Source organism: Notamacropus eugenii, chromosome 2, assembly GCF_028372415.1.
Source record: "Notamacropus eugenii isolate mMacEug1 chromosome 2, mMacEug1.pri_v2, whole genome shotgun sequence".
In the NCBI taxonomy this organism is placed as follows: domain Eukaryota; kingdom Metazoa; phylum Chordata; class Mammalia; order Diprotodontia; family Macropodidae; genus Notamacropus; species Notamacropus eugenii.
The window spans coordinates 67,558,290-67,581,443 of record NC_092873.1 but is presented as its reverse complement, the minus strand read 5'-3'; the positions used below and the strand labels follow the sequence as shown (position 1 = coordinate 67,581,443).

The following is a 23,154-nucleotide window of genomic DNA, read 5'->3' as shown; positions in this document are numbered from 1 at the left end:
CAGAGGGTCAGAGAAAGGAGATGCCTCACACAAGAAAGGCCCAAAGCCATGATTCCCATTCTGTGCATGTACTTGGTCACCAGCCTACCTCTCCTAGCATCAGGGGCACCATGTTCCTGGTTGCATGGACTCCCTCTTCTAGGCTTGGCTAGGAGGGGTGGGCCTGGTCTCCTGACATCCTTTTTACTGAGGGCTTATTGGTAATGTATGCACTTCTAGGGGAGGGGAGGCAAGACCTGGCCATCCTCATCTTCATACTCATATGATCTTCCAAAGGACTTTTCATTGGTTATTCTCACTCAGATCTCCTGGGATAGAACAAAAGGAAGTTTGGGGTTTTAATCATCTTTTGAAGCCCTAACCTATGATTCACCCCTCCCTTCTGGATCATGCAGGCTCTTTAGCCCTTAATTTCCAAATCAGGGACTGTAATTACAGAGAAATATGGTGGCTTTGGCTTCCCCCTGGGCTACTCTGCTTACCTGCAGACCACTGCCTAGCCATCAGCACTCACCATCTCTAGCCCCTGCCAAACACACACACACACACACACACACACACACACACACACACATACACACACACACACACATACACACACACTGTTTGGGATTGGCTTTTCCTCCCCTGATGCAAAGCTTTTGGAGAAAAGGGCTAAATTAGAAAATGGAGCCATGTGTCAAACAGTCCTCCTAGGCATCCTAGTTGGACATGGGAGGGCAGAGTTCAGCCTCTCTTTTCAGAGGGTTTTCTTCTCTGGTAGAAGCTCAGGGCAGTGATAGAGGATGCCTGGGAGCTGGGACGGGGCAGTGAGGGAATCTGGTCCCAAGTTCTACATGAAATGTCTCTGGAGAGAAGCCCTCTGAGAATCTTTACAGTTTGGGCCCTACCTAAGTTGCCAGCACCCTTCAATACATGGGCTTTCAGGAGCCTTGGGTTTGAGAAGATACACGATCATGGGACAAGGGCTAGACATTCAGATTCCAACCCTGTCACTACCTGTGTTGACTCTGGGCAAGTCATCTTATCTCTGAGACTCAGTTTCCTTATCTATAAAATTAGGAGTTTGGACTAGATGACAACCTGGGTCTTCCACCAATGAACTGCATGAATTTGTGCAAGTTCCTGGGTCTCAGTTTCTTCCTCAGTAAAATGAAGATTTTGGACCAAATGGTGGTGTCTCAGGCCACCTCCCATAGCACATGTGTGCTTGTGTTTCTAATAAAACCTTATTTTGCATCAAATTAGTGAATTTTAGAGCTGGGGAAAGTGAGACTGAAAAAAGAATATCTAAGATCTCATATTAAGTTTATACTCTTGCAGGAAATGGAGATTCTAAGGGCAATTCTTGATCTGCAGACCCCTCCTGCTGGCAGATCAGCTCAACAAACATGGTACCTCTGGCTTCCTGCAAGGCTCAGCTCATGGGGCACCTCCTCTGGGAGATCTCCCCTGATGGCTCCAGTTGTAGCAGCTTCTCTCCAAAGTCACTCTGTTTGCATTTTGTATGTGGTTTGCCCTTATCTTCTGATGTGTAGTCTCCTTCCCATGAGGAGGTAAGCTCCATTATGGGGGAACATATTTCCTTTCAGTCTTTGTATGCCCAGCATGTAGTAAGTGCTTAAGAAACATTGTTGAATTGAATTTTTGGGCTGCTCCTCTGTGCCAGGCATGTGCGAGGCACCAGAAGAGAATCTTAGGCCTTTGAGGTTGCAGTTCTGAATAATATCCAAATGTCCCTCTGGGACCTCACAGACTTCCTCCTGTGGGCTGATGTGTGTCTTCCCTACTTGTACTCTGACAAGAAGCCTGCCCCACTGTCAAATTGAAACTGTCCTGATTCATCTTGTTTGGGCCTTGTTTATACCAAGTTGTTTGTATGTGGTCTCCCCATTAGACCGGGAGATCCTTGAGGGCAAGTACCAGTTTTTTTTTCTTTGTATCTCCAGGGCTTAGTACAGTGCCTGGTGCATATTAGGCACTCAATCAATCACCAAACATTTATTAATCACCTACTGTATACCAGGCAATGTGCTACATGCCTGGGATACAAAAGGAGACAAAAGACAGACCCTGTGCTTGATGGGGGTCACCGCATGCAACCAAACACATACAGAGCAAGATACATGCAGGATAAATAGGAAATGTTGGACAGAGGGAAGGCCCGGCATTAGGAGGGCTGGGGGAAGACTTCTGGTAAAAGATGGGATCTTAGTTGGAACTTTCAGGAAGTCAAAGAACTCAGTAGTCGGGGTGAAGGAGAGAGTATTCTAAGCATGGAGGACAGACAGAGAAAGTGCCCAGAGCCAAGAGAGGGAGGGTCTTGCTCACGGAACAGAAGGGGACCCGGGGTCACTGGACCTAAGTGTACATGTTAGAGAGTCAGGTCTAAGGAGACCGGAAAGGTGGGGGGGAGGGGCGGTTGGCTCATGAAAGGCTTGGAATGCTGCGTGAAGAGTTTTGTATTTGATCCTGGAGGGGATGAGGAACCACTGGAGGTTATTGAGTGTGAGTGTGTGCACTGACATGATCAGATCCGAGCTTTAGGAAAATATCTTCCGTGACTTCTTGGAGGATGGATCTGAGTGGGGACAGCCTGAGGCATGTGGGGCCTCCATCAGGCAGGTCAATAATCCAGGCATGCAGCAATGACCATCTGCACTGCCAGCAGGGTAGGGACAGTGTTAGAGGAGGCATCGCAGTCAGGCCTCACAGCAGCCTGGGTATGGGAGGTGAGAGACAGTGAGAAATCAAGGATGATTTCTACCTTGAGAGGCTGCAGGCTTCAGAGGAGGGTATTTCCCTCTACAGTAATAGGGAAAATAGGAGGGGGAGGGCTTAGGGGGAAGTGCATGATTCTGTTTGGAACATGTTGAGTCTGGAATTCAGTTCAATATGTGGGAAAGGCAGTTAGAAATGCAAGATTGAGATCAGCAGAGAAGTTAGGGCAGGAAGGGAGGGTCTGAGAATCATCTGCATAGAAATGCATCATTGATAAATGTTTATTGACTCACTGACTGATTTTGGTCATTGGACCACATCCATTATAGTCCCAAGGTGTGTTTTCTCAATGGAATGCCATTTTTCCAGTCAATGTTTCATTCTCTAGGCTTTTCCTGGTGCTAGGGGGTCATGGACCAGATTTTTTCTGCACAATGAGATTCTTTCCTTGGCATTATATATGGGAGCCTGAGGCCCAAATTTCTGTGATTTAGCATCCTGGCTCTAGAGCAATCGGACTTCAGATGGATCTGATCCAACACCTTCATTTAACAGAAGAGGAAATGAAAGTGTAGAGAGATGGAGTGACTCTCCCAAAATCCCACTGGTCATGAACAATCAGGTTCTCTGACTCTAAGTTCTATGTTCTTTGTGCTGAACCACACTGATGGGGGCTCATGTTTGTGCCAGTAGCAATATTTAGGCAACACAGAAGTGAAAATTTTTCATTTTGTCCTGATATTTTCCACACCTGGCAAGTCTTGCATATGGCAGACCCTTGATAATGTTGGAATGGCATAGGTGGATGGACTCAGCCAGTGTCCCACTGAGAACCCTGGGGTCATGACTCTAGGGCCATGCTTTTCTTATTGGAATTGGCAGCATAAACATTTGGAGTCCTAGAAGACAAGCTTTAGAGAAAGCCTCTCCCTCACCCTATCCCCTGTTTTTGGTCAGGGATAGTGGTTTTTCCTTTCTGTTCATGTAACATACACCGCGCTCAATGATCCATTTGACCTTGGAGGGAATTTTTCCCTGCCTGGATGAGGGGATGTGGTTACATCTGGAAATGAGAACAAACTCTTCTAGAAGAAAAAGCTTCAATTGTATTTGAGAAGGCAGATTTAGACTTGATTTAAGGGGAAATTTCCTACCAGTCAGCACTTATCGCCAAGTGGAGTAGGTTATGTTGGGAGGTGGTGAGCTCCCCCACCTTGGAGACCTCCAACACCAGATGGATGGTCACTCAGCAGGAAGGTTTTCAGGGGACTCTTGGTCAGGTATGGGTTGGACTAGAGACCTTGAACAGCCTTTCCAACTCTAAAATCCTGAATTCTGTGAAATCAGAGTTTTGGTTCTTTGTTCTGTATTACCTGTTGAATCTTAGAGCTGGGGAAACTGAGGCTTGAGGGAGCATGTCAAAGATGTTGCAGGAAGTCTATGCCAAAGCAGGAGTGGCACTCATCTTCCAAGGCAATTCTAAGCCCAGCAGTTCAATTCAATCCAGCGTGCATGGCTTTGCTTGGTCTTGAGTTGGATGAAGTTGAGCCTCCAGAAACTGCCCAAGGCCACACAGGCAGCCACTGTCCCCTGACTCAGGCCAAGACTTTAGCCTCTTGCGCCCTCAGCTTCTGTCTCTGCTATGTCTCTAGGGAAGAGCTCCATTTTTCTTTCATTGCTCATTCTGCTGTGTCAGAACTCACCATCCCCCAGGCCAGCTTGATCTTCTGCATCTGAATCCTTTTGTGTTCTTTGCGTTTTTGAAAAGGGATGGGGGATGAGATATTTTGCCAAAGGCCTGCCTTCTGCTTTTTCTTTCAGAATGATGGGAGGAATGAATCCATAATAAATAATTTTATTGATGGAAGCGAAGTCAAGAGAGGTTTTAATGAAAGGAAGGTCTCTCCTGAACCAATACTCAATATTTTTTTAGTAGAAGCCTGAGGTTTGAGTCTCTGAGAGACCCAGTTGTGAGTCTCTGAACCAAGAGTTCTCCAGCATCTGTGTTTGGTCTTTAGGAGGGTTTGTGATACTTCCCAGGGTAGAGATGGGTGAGGTGGGTGGAAGGAGATGGAAAATCACAAAGGGAGTAAGGAAAGAAAAGGGTTGCTGAGCTCACACCAGATGAGGCCTTAGGTCTGCCAGGATCTGCATCTGAGACCACAGGGTTCAAAACTGTGTATTGACTATATTATCATTAGTTCAGTAAAGTCAAGTAGGTACTAGAAGTGTGGCAAGAAGTGTGTGTGTGTGTGTGTGTGTGTGTGTGTGTGTGTGTATGTGTGCGCGCGTGTGTGTGTGTGTGCACAATGGACCCCTCAGGTTAGCTTTCTGGGGAAGTCTGTGGGAGGGACCACTTCCCATTTCTCAAAATCATCTTTTTAAATAATTGAAGGAAATACTAAATTTTAGTTAGAAACTAATGAAAATAAAGGTGTACATTTTCCACCATTACAAATCTACCCATGACCCAGGTTAAGAAGCCCTGATCTAATCCCACACCTTCACTTTATAGACAAATGAGATCTTAGCCAAGGTCACACAGGTAACCAGTGATAATTCATGAATCTACCTATATACATTTATTAAACTCCTACTGCATGCCAATCATTGGGCTAGGTCTAGGTCTATTGCCAAAAGGAGGCAGCACTTGTCCTTAAGGAAATTACCTTCTACCAACATGCATGTAGGTGGATTTGAAGAAAACATACGGAAAGCAGATCAGTCAATGAGCGTTTATTAAGCACCTACTGTGTGTAGGTACTCTGTCATGAGCTAGGGATACAAAAGCGCAAAGTAACCGTGGTGAGGAAGCATTAATGCCTGGGGGGCGGGGGGGGGGGGCTGTGGATTTCTTGGCCACAGCAACTCTTGAAGACAGTTTGCTGAGTTATGGCTCCTGGGATCACCAAGGAAGGACCCACATCCCAAAGATGGTTGACCTTGGTGTGATTCAGTGGCTATGTCAGGGCTTTGAGTAGGGTATCTCCACCATGAAGACTCAGTATGAGGCGGCCAAGTGCCCATTTGTCCAAATGACTGATGGCTCATGAAAACAAGTGATTTCCCCCGAAAAAGTTTTCTAATGAGAAACCAGACTTGCTTTACAGCATACATTGAAAAAGGTGGAAGATTCCCTTATTCTTTTCCTCCTAAATACAACATCCTACAAACATGTACTACAGGGTCTTTTGGAGAAATACATAGCACTCTCAGCTAGACCAAGTGGGTGTCTACACATAGCCCAAATAGGTCTTTGCTACCATGATGAATTATTTTTAAAGTGCCTACTGCATGCAGAGCACTGAGTCCATTTCTGGGGATGAATACAAAGGAAGCAAGAGACATACCTCTTCCAAAAGCTAGAGTTGGAAGATGCAGACATAGCACAGTCACAGTGGAAATGTGGGACAAAATGCTCCAAAGTATTTAAGTCCACAGATACATAATTAAAGTGATAAAGAGAAATGCTACCTGTGTCTTCGTTCTGGTCTCCTCAGGAGCCCCTTCTTCCATGAAGCCTTCCTTTGCTCCCTCCCTTCCCCACTCCCTCCAACTTCAAATATCCTTGCCCTCCAATTGTCCTTGACCCCTTTATCTGGGACCATCCCCTGTTCTGTATGGATTTGTGTGTGCATGGTGCATCGGATCCCAAGCTCCTCAATGACCCCTTTGCTCTTATATCCCCAGGACCCAGTATAGCACCTGGTATATGGTAGGGACTTCACAAATGCTTGCTGATTGGCTGCTGATGGCCCCACCCCCCAAAATGGCTGTGTAGATTCTGTACTTTCTTGTCTGCATGTGTGTGTCTCTCCTGAAATCATGCAAGTTCTCTAAACACAGGGAAGGGTTTACACCTAGCACAGAATACAGGCTTCATAAATAGAGGCAGCATTAGCTGTGAAAAGTCTTTCTCTGAGCCTCAGTGTCCCCATCTAACAAAGGGGGATAATGCCTGTAGGACCACACAGGGTCTTTGAAAGCTCACCCTAGAAAGCTCTGCCTCTGTGTTGGTGCCACTTTTTCTCTGGGCCCCCAGACCCAGAACTGGCTGCCAGGGCTAAGGTACAGGACTGCCATTGGCCATTGACTGGTGCAAACTGGAGGGGCTGTGAGGACAGTCAAGCTCAGTGGTGACTTAGTCATTTGTCATGGGCGGTGGCTGTTGGTTGCACCATGGATCATCTACTAGTCCCCCAGAAGATGAAGGTTTCCTGGTGGGAGTTGGGGGGGGGCCTCCCCACTGGGAGCTTGACTGAATACGAACTGGACCATGCTCATTCCTTTCCTCTTGTGGTTCTTTCTATGGGGTTTGTTCCTATGGCAGCAGATCTTGGGCTGAGGTCATCCCAGGCAGGAGAGGAGAAGGGGAAACTTGAGGAGTTGGGTTTGAAACCAGGACATCTTTGCATGTAGGAGGGATGCCAGAGAGTCTATATTGTACAGAGAGGGAAACTGAGGGCCTGAGAAAGGAAAGCACTTTGTTAAGGTCATGCACCACATTTGTGGCTTCCTCATGAATTTTAGAGTTTTTTCCGTGTTTCCCTCTGAGCTCAGGGTGACTGACTGTATGTGGTTGGTGTGTCAAATGATTTCTAGGGTTCTGTTTATTTCTGCATGGGGAAAGCAGCAAGAGAAGGAAGAGGTGAATCATTCTTGTCTGTTCCTAGCATTCTGGGGAGCCTTGGATTGGGGATGAAGGACTGAGGGGCCACACAAAGAATCCAACAAAACTCATTTAGTAAATATCTACTGTGTACCTATCATGTACTGATAGGTCAGAGATAAAAGCAACTCTCAAGGAGGTTACATTGCGCTGGGGAGGGCAGGGCAGGGCAGGGGGACACAACATTTATACAGATTCATAAATATGAGGTAATCTGAGAAGGGTAACTAATAATTAAGGGAGGAGGAGGTGGGAGGGGATCAACAATTTTTTTTTTAATGAAATGGCACCTGAGATGAGTCTTAAGGCAATTAAATCTTCCAAAAAGTGGAAAGGGGGCGGGCAGGGTGTGGGGAAGACATTCCAGGTGGAGGGTACAGCTTATGAAAAGATGTGGTAACAAGAAAGAGCAGACAGCTTTCTGTGAACAGTCAATAGCATGATTTGACTGGAATCTGGCCTTAGTGCAGGAGAAGGAGCCTTGTGAAGTTAGCCTGGAAAGGTTGGGGAGATGGGACCATGCAGATTTTGCTGCACCAAGGTGGGGAGTTGGTCCTTCTCACCTCGCTCCCATTCATCCTCCACATGTGGCCACCAAAGGTTGGAGCAGACCACCTCCCCCTCTTCAATAAATCCAAAAGCCCAAGTCTGACCTAATCAGCAAACCATAATGACCCTCTTGTCCCCTGAGGCTCATGTCAATGCATGGAGATGGGAGATGGCACATTGAGTCTGGGGAACAGTAAGTTAGCCAGTGCGAGTTCAAGTAAATCTGGGGAGATAGGATGGGACTCATTGTGAAGGGCTTTAGACACCAGGATTAAGATTTTGGCTTTTGGAACTAACGTCGCTGCTCCCTGCCGGCTCTCCTGCCTGCCCCAAGAGGTTCCTTCTCAGATCAGTGCCCACTTCTTACATCTCCCAAGGCTCAGTGCTATGCCCCTTTTCTTCACCCTTTTCTGACAGTGATCTCATCCTTTCTAAACAGATGATGCCCAAAGGGGATGGGGAGTCACTCCTGCCTTTGAGCAGGGGAATATCACAGTCAGACACATGCCTTAGGCCCCTAAGTATGGCCTCCCTAAGATGAAGGTGATGCAGGGCTCACTGCCCAGGGTAGGAATCCTCATCCTGCCATAAAGCTTCAGCTGTTCACCCAAGATGCGCAGGAATGTCTCCAGCAGGGAATGATTAAAAGTCATTGGGGAAATTGGTAAAGGGCCTTGGATGCAAATTGCATTCAGGCAAGTCTGTGGTGCTGGCAGGGGATGGTGGGTCTAAGACTTCAGGAGAAGCAAGTATTTCCTTACCAATAGAGATTGTGAAGAAAGTGGGACAGGATGCTTTGGGAGGAGGTGAGCCCTCTAGGACTGCAGGACCATCTGTCCTATCTGTCCAGGTACTACACTTGGTTGAGCCACGGCTGGATAAATAGATCTGAGAATCATCTGCACAGAGGTGAAAACAGGCCCCATGGAGGGATAGAGAAAAGCAAAGGGCTTTGGCCACAGCCTCGAGACACACCCACAGTGAGTGGGCACAGCCTGCATAAAGAGCCACTCAAGGATATTGAGGACTGGAGAGGTCGGAAAAGAATGGGCAGAAAGCCTGGTCACAAGTGCCTGGAAAGATATGTCGTGGATGGTCCCAGAGGTGGGAGAGACATAAGTAGATGAAGGCTGGGATAAGTCAAGGTCACTATTCAGGATAAGTCCTTCTGCTGTGACCAGTCCCCATCTAGGCCTCAGTTTCCCAATTTCCCAAATCCAAAGCCCATCCTCCCAGATCTGGCCGTCTTGGACCACTCAGATGGAAATGACTTTTATCTCAGTGTCTAGACACACAGTAGGGCTTAATAATGGTTTGTGATGAATTCAGTAAAAAAAAGACTCTGGCCTCTCTGAAACATAGAGAGACTCACCATACACTAGAGCCAGAGGACCTAGAGCTCATCTGGCCCATCCCTTTCCTTTTACAGAATTGGAAACTGAGGCTCAGAAAAGAAAGGGGTTGGCCCAAGGGTTCCAGCCTGGCCCAATGTGTTACCTGCTGTGTCCCAGCCTCTGCTTGATGACACGTGACCAAGCTTAGAGACCTCTCCTGGGCAGGAGTGGGGGTGGGGCTGCAGGCTGGGGCAGTCATCCCATTGAGTCTCCTTGCATTCATGCCTAGTCTGATTGCCTTTGTTTGTGTCTGTTTGGTGTGGTTTCTCCAGCACTTTGGGGAGAGAGTGCTGGCATTGCTCCAGAAAACCCAGTGTTGCAGAAAGACCTTTATCGGGCCTGAGATGTGGGGGGGAGGGGATCTGAGACAGTCCTCAGCCTCTACACTTGGTTGTCATTAGGGGAGATAAATCTTCCCAAGAGAGTCTAAATTTAACAAAAAAATGAGCCTTCCGCTTCGCTCCTCCACCCCCTGCAAGGGACAAACCGGGTTTATTGCTTTTGGCCCAAACCCAGAGGACATCAAGGGGTTGAAAACAAGCCCCAGAAATTTGAAAAATGTTGAACAAGGAAGGGAAATGTTCAGTCTCCTGATGCAAACAGAGATATGATCTTCCCCATTGGCTTTGTTTGCTGAGGCAACTGGATTTAAGAGGAAAAAAGTGAGAGAGAGCCAAAGGAAAATCAGCCCTAAGCTGGTAGCCTGTGAACAGAAGGGCTGGCCACTGCAGACCATCAGGCATGCTGGACAATGGCCCTGAGAAACAGCTGCCAGGCCCCTTCTAGTCCAGAGGCTCAGATCTGGGGTCTAGGGTCTCCTTCTCCAGTTCTGAGGTCTACCATAAAACCAGACTGAATATTGTATCATGGTAATGACTAAGCCCAGGCTTGGAAAAGAGATGAGAAAATGGACCTGGCTCCTTTAATGGTAGCTGTGTGTGTGTGTGTGTGTGTGTGTGAGTGTGTGTGTGTGTGTGTGTGTCTGGGAGGGGGGAGGTTGTATTTGTTTACATATAAGTGTATCTGTGTGTGCATAAATGTGTGTGTGCATGTGTATGTGTGTTTAGTTGAATGTGTGTGTGTGAATATGTGTATATATATGTGGTGTATATGTGTGTATGTATGTTTGGGTAAGGGTGTGAACACGTGTGTGTATGCGTGTGTGTCTGTATGTGTGTGTGTTTGAGTGAGTGTGTGAATGTGTGTATATGTGTCAGCATATTTTTGTGTGTATGCATGTGTGAGTGTGTACACATGTGTGTGAGAGCATGCATGTGGGCACAAAGATTCAGGCCTATTGAGTCAGCTAGCAACGCCCCAACTTTGGCATCACTTAAGGTAGGTCTCGTTCTTTCAAAGAGCAGTGACGACATGTTGTTCACTTCACTGTTGGGCCCAGCCTTTCGTTTCCTCCCAGTGCTAAGGAGTCACTGACCTTCAGGGGACCGCTGATGGAGCCCCTAATAGTTGGGAGAATGCCTCCTTCCTTCCTAAATTCTGGGAGTGGAGTCGAAGTGATCATCTGCGTTTTGGTTCCTTCTAATCTTTAACCACCTTGGTTTTTCTCAACAGTAAAGAAATGCCAGAAGGAGACCACTGTTTTGTTCCTTTTCCAGATGGATGGCAGTGAGCTGAACCTCATCCTCTTAATCTCTGTCGGGCCTGGGAAAATGTTGCTATTGATGCCCTTTAGAAAGGAAGGTTTTTGGTATGTTTTCAGCTGCCAACAAACTATCCCTTAATCTGAGAAAAACGATGCTTCAGATGTTGGCTTCTACCTGGCCCATTCCTGTGTCTGGAGCCCAGGGGGGATGTTTTCATTCTCAATCACCGTTTCAATCACTTGGCATCTTTGGGCACTCTGTGGTTGAACACTGGGGCTCTTTAACTCTTTGAGGAGCTTTTTCATGTCTCCTTTAAGCTCATTCTCCTCCAGGAGAACAGGAAGCTGTGTGTGTGTGTGTGTGTGTGTGTGTGTGTGTGTGTGTGTGTGTGTGTGTGTAATATCTACCAACATTCATGCCTTATAATTAATTACCATTGATACCTCTGGAGGCTCTGATTCCTTTGATACAACATACACTGCAGCAGCTTTTGGGGAGATCTCTGGTCAGTCCTAGAATCTCTGAGCTGAAAAGAGGCTGTCTCCAGCCCACCTTCCCTTGAAGATCTTCCAGGAGGAGTAACCCTACCTCCTAGCCCCCCACCCCTCCGCCCCAGCTCTTCAGGAAGCCTGGTTCCATATTGCCTTAATCTAGTTATTAAGAAGTCTCTGCTTAGGTTAAATCCAAAGCTGCCTCTTTGCAATCCCGCTCAGGCTGAGGAGGACAAACCCAACCTCTCTTCTATAGGGCCTGGACTTAGAATCATAGGACTTAGGATGGAATCCAAGTTTGGCCACCTACTCACTTGGTGACCTTGGGCAAGTTACTTCACCTTGATAAGGCTCAGTTTTCCCATCTGTAAAATGGGAATAATGATGTCTATAGTACTTATATCTCAGGGTTTTTGTGGGGAAAGCACCCCATGAACCTAAACTAGAAAAGTGAATTTCACTAAAGTGAGTAGTCTCTCCAACATGTTTTCCCACAAATTCTCTACCAGGTTGTCCACCCAATGTGGTGAGTTCTCTAAAGAGTTTGGGCTAACTATCTACACGTGGCAAATCAAGTGGATAACAATGCCTATTGTTCAGACTATGAGATGCACTTAGAGGTATTACCGATGGGACCCCCAAAGAGCTCTGTTGGCATCCTTGCAATAGAGCTTAGCACTTTCCAAAAATATGTGCTATTATTAGGAGAACAGAATTTTCTTCTGGATGAGTCTTTATTAGTTTGATAGAGAAGCCCCAAATCTTGGAATTACACAGGCAGAAGAGACCCATGCTGGGTCTGCCAAGTTGGGCTTAGAGATGGTGGATTCAGAGGAGACAGTGTGGTTCAGTGCTCAGAGCACTGGATGATCTAGGCCATTTCTGTACCTCGATTCTAATTCAGGTTATGGTACTAACTAACTAACCCTGACTCCAGGCAGGTCACTTCACCTGAGGGACATTGGACCAGATCATTTCTGAGGTCTATTTGATGATTTCTAAAGGTGCTTCAATTTCCTGTCCCTCCACGCTGATTTTTCCTGGAGGGTGTCCTCTGAGGCCCTCCAGGAAACAAATAAGATGAGTGTGAACTGGTGTCAATCAGGTCCTCACCATCCCAGGGACTTGCTTTATCCCAGAGCTTGGCATTTTTCTCTGTTTCTCTGTTCATCGAATTCTTGGAATGTTGGAACCCTGCAGACCATGTCTTACTGCAGCTAAGTCTTTAATTCATTACCTATTCCCTCTAAAATGCCCCTTTATCAGGAGTATACATGACTGATCACAGTTTTATAAGGTTTCTCCAAGCTCTCCTGAATATTCTGCCCCAGGACAATCGACCTTTCAAGGTCAAAGGTAGATCTGGCCCTGAGACCTCCCGACAATGCTGGGATCATCTTCCCTCTAGCATCACAGGAAGGCTGACTCCTTCCTCTTACTGGCTCTGGGTCACAATCATCTGTTAGAACGAGCTCTGTGTGCCTGTGGAGACTGCCCTGGCCTCACTTTCCTTCAGTTTTGGACACTACAGCCCATTCCATTAGGTAGATGGGCTCCAGAGAGAGAAGGAATTGTTTGTAGACTCACAGAACCCAAACCTGAATAAGAATCTGACTTTGATCCGAATTTGGCTTGGAGACCTCCAAGGAAGGTGGACTTTCGACTGCTGGACTTCCTCACCCCCAGGAACCTGAACTGAGAATGAAGTTGACTGAATGACACAAAGGACTGAGCTCCCTGGTTGCCCAGAGTAGCTCAGTGTCAACGTGTTGTGATTTCAGAGGCACCAGAAACAATCAAAATTGATATAGAGGGTTCTTCATGATCCACTCTAGAGTGTGGTACTATGTATATTATTATGCTATTTTACAGATGAGGAAACCAAGGCCCAGAGGCATTAATAAAGACTTTGCCTAGGGTCACACAGTTAGAGTCAGAATTCCAACCCAGGTTCCTGACCACAAACAAATTTCATGACTCAGCCATTTGTTTGAAGTTTCTTTACTCACATATTATTATCTGAGTTCATCCAGATGTCACCTATGGTGGGGTGATAGTGGGATTGATTTTACTCTTGGCTCTTTGCTATTTCACAGACGCCATCTGGGGTTAATCAATAACTTTGGGATACATTAGACACATTTATCATGTACCTGCCACCACAACCATTGCTGTTTGTTAGTTGGTAAGGCAAATATCTTGGTAGGTTTTTGACTTGTCTCTCATGTGTTCACAAGTCTGGTCCTGATCTTTATCCATCAACTGTTCCAATAATACTCATTGAGGTTCTTCCTTCTTCTGGTGTGAATATGTGCATCAAGCTATCTTAGGGCAATGGGCCCCGAGCTTTGTTAGGATCTTGTGGATTTGATTAAGATCCTTTCTCAATCCATTATGGTCTCCCTTAAGGCATCATTGAGGGGTCAAATGCTTTGACTGTGTCCCTCCCATTTGGCTTTGATTTCATCATGCCCCTAAGTCTCTTACTTTGGTCACCACAACCTTATCTTTGATATGTTTAACTGCCTTCCAGGAGTGACCAAGATCTTAATCAACATTTCCTCTGTCCTTTGGTTCATTTGATCTCCAAATGCAAACTCAAAACCTTTGGTCTCTACCTTTCTTTGTGTTAAGGTCAATAATTTCACACATCTTGAGATCATTAGAGACAGATTTCATGAGATAAAGCAACTGTTCATGTGCTGGGGCCTTTCCTTTATTTTTGTGGCATCATATAGCTTAAAGAAATAAAAGTACGAAGTGCTTTGGCGTGACTCCCTTTTCAGTCTGGAAGTCATACTTAATTTTATTTGAGAAAAATGATGATAGATTTAAGACTGGCCTCTAATGGACTCACACAGTTGCCCTGAAAAATGTCCCACTTCATATCAATTGTTTTTGACATTTTCATGTGGTGGGTATAGCTTAAGGAGAGAATCTTGTTTTTGTATATTTGCAGTGAGTGAATTAGCCATGAGTGAGGAATTTAGTCTACGGTTTTTCCATATTCAATAAAGCAACGTAAATGTTCTGCGCTTTGGGTCAACTTGTTCAACAGTTTCTGAATCAGTAAGAAATTCCTCTTTTTTCCTCTAGGGCTTTTGATGCACTGTTTTTGCTCCACAGTCAAAATATCATTTTCTTAACAATCAATCAACATTTAATAAGTGTCTGTGATGCACTAAACAGCATGTTTAAGCACTGGAGATACAAAGAGGCAAAGACAATCCCTTTCCTTAACAGCCTCACAGTTTGATGGGGGACATGACAGACATATGGGGGAGCAAGCTGTACCAGGAGAAATAGGAAACAATTGATAGAAGCAGGTGTTCCTAAGTGTCCGCAGGTCGGGGCAGCTCTTATGTGATACAGGTTGAACTTCTGGGGTGGGGGGAGAGGGGTGGATGAATCCTGTCTTGGTTGTTGAGTCATGAAAGACTAATGATCTTTTTTTTTCTTTTTTTTTTTCAGGATTACTAAACTAGCTCATAAGGAAGTGCCCCAAACGTAGGATTATTCTGTTTCATCAAGTCTTTTGACAATGTCTCTCAAGAGGTCTCTGTGGACCAGTTGGAGAGAAGTTCCTGGGAAAGGACATTTGGTGTCAGTGTGCTGGAAGGCTTCCTGACCTTTAGAGTTGTTTCAAAGTCTAAGAGTTGCTTGAGCAGGAAGTGCCCCACTTGGCAAAAACAAGTGCTGAGTGAGCACTTATTGGGTGCTGCAGAAAGATTCCTCTGCAGGTATTAGACTGAGTGATCCAGCAGTGTTCGAGGCCCCTGACAATGCTGACATTCAGGGCCTCTGTGGAGCAGGTGTTAGGCATTATGGGGAGTGAGGGGCTAGTGGGAGGCATAGTTCCCATGTTCCATAGAAAAGAAACCAGACAAACCACCACCTTGAGGCCAGAAGGACTCATCTTCCTACTAGTTACCAGCAGATAAATCAGCATGCATCACTGAGCCCCAAATGGGTCTGGTGCTCCCAGCAACCAAGATTGGATCAGACCTGGAGTCAATGGAGCTGTGTAACTGCTGGAGTGGAATTCTTCCTTATCTGGGCATCAGCTCTAAGTCATGGAAACCAACCTCCCATGACTGGCCTTTGAAGAACTGAAGTCCAGAGCCCAGATACCTTGTCTGCAGCCTGGAATTCGGGGCCCTCTCTGGCTGACTACCTCCCAGAATCCTCATATGGCTATTGGTTTACTAGCCTGGCTGGCTATGGGACTTCAGACCCAGCCTCCATTTCTTCTGGGAGGTTAGTTGTTTTGAACATGATTATTTTGAAATACTCATCCTGGGCCTCAGGCAAAAAATAGTTTGGTCTCTCAAGTATGTCCTGGACAAAGGCAGTGACCAGATGCCTAGGGTTAGGGTCACCAGTCAGGAGGCTCACTGGTGAAACAATGGTCAGAGACTCATGAAGAATTGGTGATCTCAAGTCAGGAGGGACCTTTGAGGACATTGAGTCCTGCCTATCCATGAAAGGGTGAGCCTCTACCACAGACCTGGCAGTGGTCACCCTTCTTTGTTTCCACAGACCCCCAGGGAGGGAAAGGGCATCCTGCCCTCCTTGCCCTTCCCCCACCCAAGTGACTCATCCAACCTTGAGGCAGCTTTAATTGTCAAGAAGCCATATCCATTCAGAGACTTCCTACCTTTCTCCCAGTTCTGCAGATCTAGGGACAACCAGAACAGGCTGCCTCCTCCTCCAGACTGGCCTTCAGGCACTTGGAGAAGGTGCCCTGCTTTCTTTGATGTTCTTTCTCAGGCTTATTAGTTACTTCAACTGTCTTTGGATTGTTTCTTTTTAAATTTCTTTAAATTTCAGATCTTTTTTATAAGATATTTTACCCATATCCCAAGGACATCCTTGATAAAGGTATGTGGGGGAAAAACAGGCTTTCATAAATGGTGTTGACTTAAAAACTCCATATTAAAGTTTTTCCATCACCAAAATCATTCTAATGCAAGTGTTGAAATTTTAATAATGGAGAAAATTTTGTTGGACACTTTCTGATTTTTAATATTAAATAAAACATAGAAAAGAAGATGCATGCTTACCAAGTATATCTGTCAATATTATGGAGGATGTTTAGTATAGAATGAAGGTAGAAGAAAGATTTCTTACATCTGGTAAGGTCCCTAGGTGATCTGGTTTATGGATGACATTGTGCTTATTGAATTAATTCCTGGACTTCTTTTTAAAACCCAATAGTTTTTATTTTATTTATTTACTTTTTTAATGTTTATTTATTTATTTTTAATTTTCAACATTCATTTCCACAAAATTTTGAGTTCCAAATTTTCTCTCCATCTCTCCCCTCCTCCCACCATATAATGCCTTGCATTCTGATTACCTCTTCCCTCAATATGCGCTCCCTTCTATCATACCCCTCCCTTCCTTCCATCTTCTCTCTTTTCTTGTAGAGCAAGATAGATTTCTACACCCCATTACCTGTATTTCTTATTTCCCAGTTGTATGCAAAAACAATTCTCAACATTCGTTTCTAATACTTTGAATTCCATCTTCTCTCCCTTCCTCCCTCTGCACCCATTCCCACTGAGAAGACAAGCAATTCAATATAGGCTATACATGTGTAGTTTTGCAAAATACTTACATAATAATCATGTTGTGTAGGACTAACTATGTTTCCCTCCATCCTATCCTGCCCCCCATTATTCTATTGTCTCTTTTGACCTTGTCTTTCCCCAAAAGTGTTTACTTCTAATTATTCCCTTCTCTCATTTGCGCTCTCTTCTATCATCCCTCCACCCCACTTGTCCCCTTCTCCCCAGTTTCCTGTAGTGTAAGATGGATTTTCATACCAAATTGAGTGAGCATGCTATTCCCTCCTAAAGCCAAATGTTAAGAGAGTAAGTTTCACTTTTTCCCTCTCACCTCCTCCATTGCAAAAACTTTTTCTTGCCTCTTTTATGAGTGATAATTAGCCCCATTCCATTTCTCCCTTTCTCCTCCCAATATATTCCTCTCTCACCCCTTAATTTTATTTTTTTAGATATCATCCCTTCTTATTCAACTCACCCTGTGTCCTCTGTGTGTATATCTGTATGTATGTGTGTGTGTGTGTGTGTGTGTGTGTGTGTGTAATCCCTCCAACTACTTAAATATTGAGAAAAGTCTCAAGAATTACAAATATTATCTTTCCATGTAGGAATGTAAACAGTTCAGTTTTAGAAAGTTCTTTATGATTTCTCTTTCCTGTTTACCTTTTCATTTTTCTCTTGATTCTTGTGTTTTAAAGTCAAAATTTCTATTCAGTTCTGGTCTTTTCATCAAGAATGCTTGAAAGTCCTCTATATGACTGAATGATCATTTTTTCTTCTGAAGTACTAAATTCAGTTTTGCTGAGTAGGTGATTCTTGGTTTCAATCCCAGCTCCTTTGACTTCTGGAATATCCTATTCTAAGCCCTTCAATCCCTTAATGTAGAAGCTGCCAAATCCTGTGTTATTCTGACTGCATTTTCACAATACTCGAATTGTTTCTTTCTGTCTGCTTGCAATATTTGCTCCTTGATCTGGGAACTCTGAAATTTGGCTACAATATTCCTAGTTGTTTCTCTTTTCGGGTCTCTTTCAGGAGGTGTTTGGTGGATTCTTTCAATATTTATTTTGCCCTCTGGTTCTAGAATATCAGGGCAGTTTTCCTTGATAATTTCATGAAGTATGATGTCTAGGTTCTTTTTTTGATCATGTCTTTCAGGTAGTCATATAATTTTTAAATTGTCTCTCCTGGATCTACTTTCCAGGTCAGCTGTTTTTTCAATGAGATACTTCACATTATCTTCCATTTTTTTATTCTTTTGGTTTTGTTTTGTAATTTCTTGGTTTCTCATAAAGTCATTAGCCTCCATCTGCTCTATTCTAATTCTTCAGTGAGCTTTTCAACTTCCTTTTCCATTTGGGTAATTCTGCTTTTTAAAACATTCTTCTCCTCATTGACTTTTTGGACCTTTTTTGCCAATTGAGTTAGCCTATTTTTAAAGGTGTTATTTTCTTCAGCATATTTTGGGGTCTCCTTTAGCAAGCGGTTGACTCACTTTTCATGATTTTCTCTCATTGCTTTCATTTCTCTTCCCAATTTTTCCTCGACCTCTCTTACTTGATTTTCAAAATCCTTTTTGAGCTCTTCCATGGCTTGAGACCATTGCATAATTATTTTGGAGGCCTCTGGTGGTAGGCATTGTTCTTCCTCATCTGAAAGGATGGAAGAAAATACCTGTTCACCAAGAAAGTAACCTTCTATAGTCTTATTTTTCCCCCCTTTCTTGGGCATTTTCCCAGCTGGTTACTTGACTTTTGAGTCCTTTATCAAGAGGAGGTATACTCTGGGGACCTGTAAGTTTTCAGTTCCTCTAAGGTGGCTCAATTAAGGGAGAGGAGTTTACTCCTCTCCTGGCCTGTGCTCTGGTCTGGAAGCTAGCAAAGTTTTTCTGTCTAGGATCTGCAAGCAGAATTTCCTTTCCAGAGCCTCCACCAGCTCCACCACAACAGTCAGCACTCTTCCTCACTCCTGGACCACTACTTAGGACTGAGATTCAGATCAGCAGCTCAATTCCCCCAGGAGTTTTAGACCAAGGGCTCCAAAAATGGAAGCTGTTGCTGCTGCCACTGCCACCACTGCCTGGGGTGAGGGCTAAGGGAGGACCCTGCTCCCTTCTCACCCAGGAGAAAAAGCTTTTTCACTGACCTTTGAAGTATCTTTGGAATTTGTGGGTAGAGGTATCTGAGAACTGCTGCTGTTGCTGAGGATTCCATCCCAGAGGCCTGTTCCAGTCCTGTCCCTGCTGTGCTGCATGGCCAAGGCTGGGCTGGGCTCTGTGGGCTGCACTCCACTCTGTGCTCTATGTGATAGGTCTTTCCTGTCAACTTTCTAGGCTATCTTGGCCTGGAAATCTCTTTCATTCTGTCATTTTGTGGCTTCTGCTGCTCTAGAATTTGTTTAGAGTCAGTTTTTATAGGTATTTTATGGGCTATGTGGGAAGAGCTAGAGTACATGCACCTTTCCATTTTTCCATCTTGGCTCTGCACCTCCCTCCCTGTCTTTGAATTGTTTACTGGCCTTTTTGCCATCTTGACTGTAGGATTTGAACCTAGGTCTTTTGACTCTGATTTCACTGGACAGCATTGCCTCCAGTTGTCTTTTGTGGATATCTCCCATGATATTCCTCATGATGGTGACCCATGATGTCATTTCATCCTTTTCATCACCTTGAATTCCTTTCCTTCATCCTCTTGCTTCATCTTCCTGTCTTTCTCCCCTCTATTTTCTTTCCTCCTTGTACTCCCTGCCTCTTGTGATCCTTGTTGACAAGCAAAGCGATCCCTGCCCACTTGGCTTTGCTCAATGGTGGTGGGAGGGCATGTTGGTCTGCATCTTTTCCCAAATTATAGCAGAAGACATCTGGATACAGCTGGGAGAAGCAGACGATGGATGTGCTTGTCAGGCTTGATGGAGAGAAATGAATAATGAGCCTCTTCTCCTGTTCAGGACTCAGAGGATGGGTGTGTCTAAGCAATCTGGTGAAGCACTGGGAGACTTGTGGGTGGGAGTGGAGGAGCTTTCCTGAATGTCTGCTCTGCTTTTGTTCCAAAGACCCCATCACTCTGGGGCTCCAGCAGTGTCCATGCAGTTCCGCGGAACACCAGGCTGAAGTGCTGGAGCTCAGAGTGACTCTAGACTACCATGTTGGATTTGGATAGTCTTTGCTTGGACTGGCCATGAGCCTCAACTTAATTCATTTCAGCTGAATCCAGTGAACTGTTGTTCTTAAGCACCTGCTCCATGCCCAGTACTGGGCCAGGAGTGTGAGGTTGGGCAGGTGGGGAGATTTTATCTTCCCACCCCAGAAGAGTCTGTGTCTGTATAAAATCTGTATCTCTATAAAATAAAATAATAGCCCTGATTTACTGAAGGAAACAGAGGGGAACCTGGGGTGGGTTCCCTGGGGAAGTTGGTCCTCTATGGGGAAACATAGACAAGAATTTGAAGATCCCAGCATCCCTGGGTAGGAGGAGATCTCAGAAACCAGCAAGGTCAGTCCACACCTGAATAAATTGCCTTGGCCCCTATAATATTCCTGACAAGTGGCCATCCAGACTCTATGAAAGACATTGCTCAATTGCAAGACTCCTAGGAGTGGAAAAGGCATTCCATGGTCTCCAGAAATCACAAATAAAGTTCACCCAACAGAGCCAAACCAATGAAAAATGAAAGGATGCCTTGCAGAGAGGCGGCTAGCGAGGCCGTAAGTCCAGGTCCTTCTGGGAGGCCTAAGAGTCATATTGTCAGAGTTCCCAGCAGGATCGTGGTGATCACATTGCTCATGAAGACTCACATCATGTAACTCCAGCCCCACTGGGGGTCTCTAGAGGAAGCAGATCCACAGGCTCGAGAGCCCAGGTTTCAGGGGAAATCAATGGCACACGGCAGTTCTGGTGCTGAGCTCTGCTTGGGAGGCTGGCACTGGCTGCCATATGGGAGGGAGGAAGGCAGCTGGAGACTGCATCTTAATGAAGATTATCTCAAGGACAGGAAGCTGCCCTTCATTCACCTTCAGGCCCAATGCGGGACTGGGCACAAAATGGGCATTTGCTAAGGACCTGCTTTTTGCTAGGCACTGTGCACACAACCCCTGCCCTCCAGAGCTTACATTCTTTTGGAGAGAAACGAAATTAAATAAAAATATGCAAAGGCAATTTTGGGGGAGAGGTGCTGGGGAGATATGAGGGGAAGGCTATGGTTCCAGAGATTCCAAGAGCAGAGTATAACAGAATGAGCCAGAGGCACCGGAAAGATGGAGATAAGGGCATGGGAGAGATGGAGACAGGGGTATGGGAGGGATGGGGGCAGCGGCATGGGAGGCATGAGACTGATGCAGATAGATAGGCATGAGGGAGGGGAAGGAATGGGGGGGGGCGGTCAAGAATGGGAAGTCTGGCCTGGGAGTTCTGAGACTGGGTCACCAGGATTCTGAGGGCAGACATGAGGCATGAGTCTGGCCGTGACAGGAGTCATATTAGTATTGATTGATCATAAATCCTTAATGGAGAGAACCAAAAGCTATCCCATTTTGGTAATCACATTCAGTTTTGTGACTCTGTTGCCAGTCTCCTCACTCCAGCAGATCCCAGCAGATCTTTGCAGTCCCTTCCTCAGGTTAATCCATTCTTCCTGGAATCTCCAAGTTAAGGCCTTGGCCAGACCAATTTCTTCAGGTTCTGCTGAATTTTTTCTCCACTGTGCCCCGAACTTTCTCCCCATGTCCCATAGTGTTGAATGAATAAATGTGTCTTCCAGGGTGGCAAGGACATTGGGTCTGGAGTCAGAGTGTTGACCTGGCTTCTAATCCTGCCTCTGACCCTTACTACAGGTATCACTCTGGGCAAGTCCCTTCACCTCTCTGTGTCTCAGTTTCCTCATCTGTAAAATGAGGGAGTTGATCTAGCTAGTCCCTTCACTCTAGATCTAGGATCTTAGGATCTGGAACTGGGCTAGAAGGTCATCCCATAGCAGGAAATTGGCCAGTCTCTTTTGTCTGTGTAATGACAGGGCTTTCAGGCAGTGCATTCAGGGCTGAGCCAGAAATAGTTTTTTTTTCTTGCAAAGGATGCAGATGATGGAATTTATAAAAGCTCCCTCTCCCCTCCAGCTCCTTGGCTGACTAAAGTGTTTGTTAATGATGCTGGAGACGGGTCCAGATAGGACAGGAAAACTGCCGGAAAAGGGACTCTGGGATCCATTAATTTCACATCAAATGTATTGGTTCAGTGACAACCAGAGCTGCCTAAAGAACCTTGAAGGAGCCCCCTCCTCCCGGCAAACCTGGTCTGAAGCGGGTAGGACCACTAGGGGAGGAGATGAAGTGATGTAGAGCTGAACTGAATCCAGACCCGGAGCAGACTTCTACTTCTGATCTTTGGCCAGCACTTCAGAGGTTGGGCCGTGGGGGGCAGTGTAGAAGGGAGGGCTTCCCAGATCCCAAGTAGCTCCCAGTAAGCCCAGAATGTGGGAAGGCCTGGATTCCTCTGCCCAGTTACTTGCTCAGAGTCCCACAGCCCCTGTGTGTCAGTGGGAGGATTTGAATTCACATCTGCCTGGGTCAAAGTCCTGCCCTCCATCTGCTGTACTAAGCTCCTGCTCCTTCGGGGAATGAAAGACACATTGTAGTGAAGCGAGTGATGTAAAATGAGGGGACTGGGCAGGACACATGCTAAGGCCCCTCTGCTGTGAGAGCATCATGGAGAAGGCAGCAGGTATCCAGGGGCATGGCCCCTCCTGGGAGCCCCAAGAGAGAAGGACGTGTGAGGGCAGACTCAGAGCTTCCTGAGTGTCCCCTGTCCCACCTTGGACTCACAGCTCATCACTCTATTCTCAATCCATGGATCCTGGCAGTCTGTGATTTATATGTGTGTGCATGTGTGTGATGCTGCTGCTGCTGTTATAAAAGGGGATTCTCATCCTAGAGAACCCTAAGTCGCAGGGCAGTTGCCCTCCTGCCCCGAGAGAGGGAGTTCTCCTGGGAGCTCCTCTCCAGGGAGATCCCAGGCCCTCTCCCCTCACCCCCCACTTTCAGGCTTTGTGAGCCAGGTGGTGCTAATGGCCAGCTCTCCTGAATCCCCATTTGCTACTCTTTGCACAAGATGACCCTGTTCTCATGTCTCTTCCTATGCTCAGATCTTTTGACCTTGTAACTATGATTTC

The 23,154-nt window shown here is 45.8% G+C and overlaps 1 long non-coding RNA gene across 1 annotated transcript; it reads left to right on the top strand.

Moving 5' to 3' along the window:
• The first annotated feature begins 10,022 nt into the window (after nt 1-10,022).
• On the top strand, nt 10,023-20,356 carry LOC140525368 (uncharacterized). The gene is made up of 3 exons (XR_011974020.1): nt 10,023-10,202; nt 10,906-11,041; nt 14,900-20,356. It is a non-coding gene; the product is annotated as an uncharacterized lncRNA (long non-coding RNA).
• Nucleotides 20,357-23,154: the final 2,798 nt, after the last annotated feature.